An 8,838-nucleotide genomic window follows, 5' to 3' on the forward strand; every position below is an offset into this window, starting at 1 on the left:
TGTATTAGCTAAATTAATCTTTTGTGATTGGACTTGCAAATATTTTTCCAAGTTTGTCATTTGACTTAATTGCAGTGCTTTTCATAAGGCAATTTGATTGATTGATTGTGGAAATGACCACAATAATTCTTCTCATCTCTATGCACTCACCCCTTTGTAACATGACTTGGCTCTTTCTCCCATCAAAGGAGAATCTATATCTGGCTTGGCCCTATGACTCGTTTCGGCCAATGAGACAACAGCAGACATGACAAAAGCAAAGGAATATAAACTATGCATCGGGGCTTGCTCTCTCTTACTTCCTTACTTCTCTTTGGAATTCCAAATCACCATTTAAAGAAGCCTGGACAGGCCTGTTGGAGGAGAAGAAACTATATGAACAGCCTGGCATGGTGGCTCACGCCTGTAATCCCAGCACTTTGGGAGGCCAAGGCGGGCCTATTATTTGAGGTCAGGAGCTCAAGACCAGCCTGGGCAACATGGTGAAACCCCATCTCTACTAAAAATGCAAAAATTAGCTGGGCGTGGTGGTGCACACCTGTAGTCCAAGCTACTTGAAAGGCTAAGGCAGGAGAATCACCTGAACTCTGGAGGTGGAGGTTGCAGTGAGCTGAGATTGCACCACTTGAGTGATAGAGCAAGACTGTCTCAAAAAAAAAAGAAACTACATGAAGTAGAGACAGTAATTCCAACTGAACCTTGCCCCCAACCCTTAAAACCAAACTGGCTGTCAATTGCTAGATATGTGAATGAGGTCTTAGACCATCTAGTTCCAATTGAGCCACCAGCAAACTGCAGAGATCAACCAAGCAAGACCAAGCCAGAAGCTTAACTGATTTGAAACATTAATTATATTTAAAAATTTCTATGCCAGGCACGATGGCTCACGCCTGTAACCCCAGCACTTTGGGAGGCCGAGGCAGGTGGATCACGAGGTCAGGAGTTCGAGACCAGCCTGGCCGACAGTGAAACCCCATCTCTACTAAAAGTACAAAAAAAAAGCCGGGCATGGTGGCAGGTGCCTGTAATCCCAGCTACTCGGGAGCCTGAGGCAGGAGAATCGCTTGAACCTGGGAGGCGGAGGTTGCAGTGAGCCGAGATTGCACCATTGCACTGCAGCCCAGGCAATAGTGCAAGACTCTGTCTCGAAAATAAATAAATAAATAAATAAATAAATAAATTCCTTGTATAGCAACACCTGACTAATGCATGATGGAGTAACTGGGAGAAGGTGTAGGTATGCTACAAAGTATCTTCTGCTGTCCTTCCACTTTCCAAGCCTCATGAATCTCCCTTGTGACCCATTCTAACTGGAAACAAGCTAGGAAGAGAAATCTATAAACTGTAGTTTACCCAAGTTGACACATCACAAAGCCATTTCACACAGATTCAAAGAGTCTATCAAATTCTAAGTAGGATAAGTGTGCAAAGAAAAGTACGAAACAAGGCTGGGCGCGGTGGCTTACGCCTGTAATCCCAGCACTTTGGAAGGCTGAGGTGGGCAGATAACCTGAGGTCAGGAGCTCCAGACCAGCCTGGCCAATATGGTGAAACCTGTCTCTACTAAAAATACAATAATTAAGGCCGGGCACAGTGGCTCATGCCTATAATCCTAGCACTTTAGGAGACTGAGGAGGGTGGATCACCTGAGGTCAGGAATTTGAGACCAGCCTGGCCAGCATGGCAAAACCCCGTCTCTACTAAAAATACAAAAAAATTAGCCAGGTATGGTGGCAAGCGCCTGTAATCCCAGCTATTCGGGAGGCTGAGGGAGGAGAATCGCTTGAACCCCCGGGGGCAGAGGTTGCAGTGAGCCGAGATCGAGTCACTTCACTCCAGCCTGGGTGAAAGAGTGAAACTCTGCCTCAAAAAATAATAATAATAATAAAATAACAATTAGCCAGGCATGGTGGTGGGTGCCTGTAATCCCAGCTACTCGGGAGGCTGAAGCAGGAGAATCGCTTGAACCCAGGAGACAGAGATTGCAGTGAGTCAACATCATGCCATTGCACTCCAGCCTGGGCAACAGCAAGACCCTGTCTCATTAAAAAACAAAACAAAACAAAAAACCAGGCACTTTGCGAGGCTGAGGTGGGCAGATCACAAGGTCAGGAGTTCGAGACCATCCTGGCCAACATGCGAAACCCCGTCTCTACTAAAAACACAAAAATTAGCCAGGCGTGGTAATGCATGCCTGTAATCCCAGCTACTCTGGAGGCTGAGCCTGGAGAATCGCTTGAACCCAGGAGGCAGAGGTTGCAGTGAGCCAAGATCCTGCCACTGCACTCCAGCCTGGGCAACAGAGCAAGATTCTGTTTCAAAAAAAGAAGAAGAAGAAAAAAAGAATGCAAGTAAAATGACATCAAACAAACAAACAGAGACAGTTTATTAACAGCAGATCTAAATTAGGTGGGCATGCTGGTACCTTCCTATAGTCCTAGCTACTCGATTGCTTGAGCCCAGGAGGTTGAGGCTGCAGCTCCAGCCTGGGCAACAGAACAAGACCTTGTCTCTGAAACAAACAAAAAGTCCGGGCTCAGTGGATCACTCCTGTAATCCCAACACTTTGGGAGGCCAAGGCGGGTGGATCACCTGAGGTCAGGAGTTCAAGACCAATCTGGCCAACATGGTGATACCCTGTCTCTACTAAAAATAGAAAAATTAGTTGGGGATTGTGGTATGCACCTGTAGTCCCAGCTACTTGGGATGCTGAGGCAAGAGAATCGCTTGAACTTGTGAGGACAAGGTTGCAGTGAGCTGGGATTGCGCCACTGTACTCTAGCCTGGGTGACAGAGTGAGACTGTCTCAATAAATAAATAAATAAATAAATAATTTAAAAAATTAAAAAACACCCAGCAGACCTACATTAATTGAAATTCTAAAAAAAAAAAAAATTATCAGAAGGAAAATGATTCCAGATCGAAGGCCTGGAACGCAATGGAGAATTAACTGCAAAGAATGTGGCAAATATGTGTATGTGGTAAATATAAAAAACATTGACCAGGCCAGGCCCAGTGGCTCACACCTGTAATCCCGGCACTTTGGGAGACCAAGACTGGTGGATCACCTGAGGTCAGGAGTTTGAGACCAGCCTAACCAACAGGATGAAACCCCGTCTCTACCAAAAATACAAAAATTAGCCGGGTGTGGTGGCATGCGTCTGTAATCCCAGCTACTCAGGAGGCTGAGACAGGAGAATCGCTTAAACCCAGGAGGTGGAGGTTACAGTGAGCTGAGATTGCGCCATTGCGCTCCAGCCTTGGCAACAAGAGCGAAACTCTGTCTCAAAAAAAACCAAAATACAAAAAACAAACAAAAAAACATTGACTAAGAAACAGTAACAAAATGATTAATGGGGGCTGGGTGCAGTGGCTCACACCTGTAATCCCAGCACTTTGGGAGGCTGGGGCAGGAGGATCGCTTGAGCTCAGGAATTTGAGACCAGCCTGAACTACATTAGGAAACCCTGCCTCTACCAAAATACCAAAAATTGGCTGTGTGTGGTAGCTGGTGCCTTTAGTCTCAGCTACTTGGGAGGCTGAGGTGGGAGGATCACCTGAGCCCAGGAGGAGGAGGTTGCAGTGAGCCAAGACTGCCATTGTACTCCAGCCTGGGTGATAGAGTGAGACCCTGACTCAAAAAATAATAATAATGACATGGAAAATAAACACAAAGGAGAGGATAAACAAACCAAAAGTTGGTTCTTTGTAAGGACTAGGAAATTTGCCATGTTATGTACATTTTTAAATAAATAGAGATAGCATTATTCATAATATTTTCTTGCCTCCAGAATCTAAAGTGAATCTCCTTTGCTTACTTGTTCCAATAACATTTGGAGTTATAAAAAAGGTGGTGGGATAGGGAGTGCAGCTCATCAGGAAGCCAGGAAAGCTGGGTCCAGAGAGCACAGAGGAGTGGAGTAGATCCTGGAGGAGTCGGGGGCAGCTGCTCCAAGGACCTTCTGTCTCTTTGCCTTGATGTGCCAGGAGGGATGTGGGGTGTGGACAAGCAAACATTTAAGGCAGTCTAAAATTAAAATTTTTGCTATAATTCCATTTCTAGGTCTCTAACCTGCATATATCTTGGAAACATCAAATACACACACATTTATGGGGAGATGGTGGCGTGAGAGGGAGGAGCCTCCATATTTTTGTCTCCACTTCTGATCCCTACACTGCATGTCTGACTGTAGAGAACCACCACGTTACTCCTAAATACTTCTCCACTTGTCTCCTAAGAACAGAGACATTCTGAGATAACCACTGTGAAATGATCAAAAACAGGGAATTTAACATTGATACAATATTATTAAATGTTATCAAGTTGGGGGCTGGGCATGGTGGCTCACGCCTGTATTCCCAGCACTTTAGGAGGCCAAGGAGGGTGGATCACCTGAGGTCACGAGTTCGAGACCAGCCTGGCCGACATGGTGAAACCCCGTCTCTACTACAAGCACGAAAATTAGCCGGGCGTGGTGGCAAGCGCCTGTAGTCCTAGCTACTCAGGAAGTTGAGGCAGGAGAATTGCTTGAACCCGGGAATCGGAGGTTGCAGTGAGCTGAGATCACGGCATTGCACTCCAGCCTGGGAAACAAGAGGGAGACTTTGTCTCAAAAAAAAGAAAGTATCAAGTTAACATTGATAATATATATAATCCATACTCAAATTTCTCCATTGTCTCTGTAATGCACTTTACTATTATTATTATTATTATTATTATTATTATTATTATTATTTTGAGACAGAGTTTTGCTCTTGTTGCCCAGGCTGGAGTGCAGTGGCACAATCTTGGCTCACTGCAACCTCTGCCTCCCAGGTTCAAGCAATTCTCCTGCCTCAGCCTACCGAGTAGCTGGGATTACAGGTGTCCGCCACCATGCCTGGCTAAATTTTTTTGTATTTTTAATAGAGATGGGGATTCACCATGTTGACCAGGCTGGTCTTGAACTCCTGACCTCAGGTGATCTCCCTGCGTCAGCCTCCCAAAGTGCTGGGATTACAGACGTGAGCCACCATGCCCGGCCTGTAATGCACTTTATAACAGTTGTTTTCCCAATCCAGGATCGTATATTGTGTGTAGTTGTGTCTGTCTTAAGCCAGCTTTAGAGACCTCGTTTTGACCATTCTGCTTCATTAGGCCCCTATGTCTAAGTCTATGAAACTTTCTTTCCCAAATTCAGTTGTCCGAGCAGATCAGACAGGATGGCACAAATTAGGAACCATTGTATATTGAAGCCCAAGACTTTCTTTGCCCCAAAGTTCTGCCTGTGGGAGGGGCAATACAGTCAAGAGATTTGTGTTTGCTGCTACTTAATTAAGAACTCGCAGCCTAGGCAAGGGGTCAAGTTACCATTAGAATAGAATAAATTGAGACAGTCTCTGTTCCATGGGAAGCATGCGAAGCTCAATATTGGATAAGAAGTGCATCATGAATGAAAAGATGTCCCTTGTGAAAATGTGCAGCTATTTTAAGAGTGGACTGAGGATTGTGTGTGAATGTCCTTGGAACTTGTTTGATTGCCAGGAGAACTTTTTCTTGTGGATTGTCATAGGAGCACATGACAGATGGCTCACTGCAGGCTGGCTGTGACCCTGTGCCTGGATTGCTGATGTTGTGGGTTAGATGAGATGCCACCCAAAGAGGGCAGTCTGTCAGCTTTATTTAGTACCATGATGCACGGACGTCCTTCTGATCCTAGGGCAGCTTCCTCTCACATTGTGCAGGTGTATATTTTTAGGCTTATCTTGCAGTACACTGCTCTCACATTTTCGGTTTCCTTTAAATTCTGCAGCAGCAGTTGTGGGCTGACAGGCTGCCTCCACAGTGTTGGGAGAGAGAATTGCTCTCTCTACTTTTTCAGGATCCAGATTTTCTGCAGCATATTCAGACACCGAACAGGAAACCTAGCTCTTATGCTACTTAGCAATATGATCTTTAAAGACATCACGTAAATCCTGCGATGTCAAAATGGATATCACAGCTGCTTTACCGTCCTCACACATCACTCACTCACTTATTTCTTAACAAGTATTAATAAGCACTATGTGTTAGGAGAGGAGTTACAAAGATAAATAAGAATTTCCCCTCAGTCTCAGAGAGGCAATTTATAAATTTACAGAATGTCAGGCTGGAAGGGACTGTCCAGTGCAAATTTTAGTCTTACAGACAAGGAAACTAAGGCCCAAAGAAGTAAAACGATGGCCCAGATGTCACACCCAGTCAAGATCAGAACCCAAATTGCTTACTTCTCATCCCAAAGATTTTTCCTCCGTATCACTTACCTTTGGCTAAACTCTAATTAAAATCTCAATCCCTATAGCTAGCTTTTATCTACTTTAGAAATCTAGATGGGAGATACCCAAGCTCCTCAAATGTAAAACAACAAATTTCATAAAACAACAACAACAAAAACTCCAAACAACTTTTAACCACAAAAATACCTGCTTATTGTAAACATTTCCAACAATTCTAAAATATATAAAACTTAAAAGTCTAAGATCAGGCTCATGCCTGTAATCCCAGCACTTTGGGAGGCCAAGGCGGGTGGATCACGAGGTCAGGAGTTCAAGACGAGCCTGTCCAAGATGGTGAAACCCCGTCTCTACTAAAAGAACAAAAAATTAGCTGGGCATGGTGGCGGGTGCCTGTAATCCCAGCTATTTGGGAGGCTGAGGCAGGATAATCCCTTGAACCCGGGAGGCGGAGGTTGCAGTGAGCCAAGATCGCACCACTGCACTCCAGCCTGGGCAATAGGGTAAAACTCCGTCTCAAAAAACAAAACAAAAAAATGTCTAAGATTGTTTCCACTCCTATCTCCGATTCTACTCCCTAAGGGTAACTACTCTCATTGGAGTGTGTCCCTCTAGACTTTTATCTATTCAAATCCAAAAATGTACACTTTTTTTTTTTTTTTGAGATGGTGTTTCACTCTTGTTACTTAGGCTGGAGTGCAATGGCATGGTCTCATTTCACTGCAACCTCCGCCTTCCTGGTTCAAGCAATTCTCCTGTCTCAGCCTCCCAGAAGCTGGGATTACAGGTGCCCACCACCACACCCAGCTAATTTTTGTATTTTTAGTAGAGACGGGATTTCACCATGTTTGGTCAGGCTTGTCTGGAACTCCTGACCTCAGGTGATTACAAAGTGTAATCACCTCCCAAAGTGCTGGGATTACAGGCATGAGCCACTGTGACCGCCTAATGCATTTTTAATACATGGTACACATTCAGTCTCCATGTTTTCCTCCTATGTGTATAAAGGTTCGGGATTCTTCTTGATCCTTTGTTGTCTCTGCCCCATCCCCTGTGCTGTGCTGTGTTGGCAACTACGGTTCTATTGCTGCCAAGGATCATCACCTCAGGTTTATAATTCCCAATGCTCTCTCTTGGCCAGACTTCTACATGCAACATTATAGACAAATGTTTTTGTGTTTTTGATATATTTCCTGTCATCTGCAGCTAAATGCAATCACATAAAAGAGAAATATACCTCTCTTTTGTTTAAACCATGTTTTTGTGTTTTCTGTCACATGCAGCTCTGGGTCACTGTGTCAGTTTTGAATTGCATTTAGCTGCATATGACAGAAAACACAAAAACATGGTTTAAGCAAAAGACAGGTTTATTTCTCTTTTATGTAAAATACCAGAGGCAGGCAGTCCAGGTTGGAGGTGGCAGCCTCTATAGCCATCAGGGATTCAAAGTTCCTTCTTTGTGCTCCACTACATTTCCATCCTCAAAGTCACCTTATGGTTATATGATGGCTGCTGCAGCATCAGCATTCATGTCCACATCACTTTGAACAAGGTTACTTGCGAGAAGGGCTAGAAAATGTAGTGTTTTATTGGTCAAATTGTTGCACAGAATAAATTTGTGATTCTGTTAGTTAAGGAAGAATGAGAGGAAAGATTAACATGAGTAACTAGCAGTTTCTACCAGAGTAGAAATCCTTTTTACCTTCTAGTCCTGGGTTGAATTTTCTGCTTTAGCTCACTTTCTATTCTTTGGGGAAAGAAGATTTCTTTTCTTTCTTTTTATTCAGCTTTGCCACTTCTTTTCCTGCCACCTGTTGTTCTAACAAAACTCAGTTTTTCTTTCTTTTCCAAATTGAGATGTCAGATTCCCTACTGTTTGTATTTTTTAGAGTAACATTTTAACATTTGCTTCATATTCTAGAATTATGTCTCTCCTCATCTCCAGATTCACAAACATATATTCTTGAGTAACCTTTCTTTAAAGCAGAGTATATATAGCAAAACCAGAAGGGTATGGCTTGATACACTTTCAAAAGTAACACACCCCTGGAAATATTACCCAGATTAGGGTTCATATAGAGTATCATCAGAAACCACCTTTTTTTTTTTTTTTGAGACAAAGTCTTACTCTGTTGGCCAGGCTGGAGTGCAGTGCCAAGATCTCGGCTCACTGCAACCTCCGACTCCCAGGCTCAAGCAATTCTCCTGTCTCAGCCCGAGTAGCTGGGATTACAGGCGTGTGCCACCACGCCCGGCTAATTTTTGTATTTTTAGTAGAGACGGGGTTTCACCATGTCGGCCAGGCTCATCTTGAACTCCTGACCTCGTGATCCACCCGCCTCGGCCTCCCAAAGTGCTGGGATTACAGGCGTGAGCCACAGCACCCGGCCGGAGACTACCTTTCTTATGTCCCCTCCCAGTCAGTACCTTCCCCCAAAGTCATGAAGTTCCCAAGTTGTATTACATTAATTAATGTTTCCCGTTTTAGAACTTTATTTAAATGAAATCAGACAGCACGTACTTTTGTGCCTAGCCACTTTCACACATTACGTATTTGACATTTGTCTACAATGTTGTGTGTAGCAG

The sequence above is a fragment of the Pongo abelii genome, chromosome 17, assembly GCF_028885655.2.
Source record: "Pongo abelii isolate AG06213 chromosome 17, NHGRI_mPonAbe1-v2.0_pri, whole genome shotgun sequence".
NCBI classification, from domain to species: Eukaryota; Metazoa; Chordata; class Mammalia; order Primates; family Hominidae; genus Pongo; species Pongo abelii.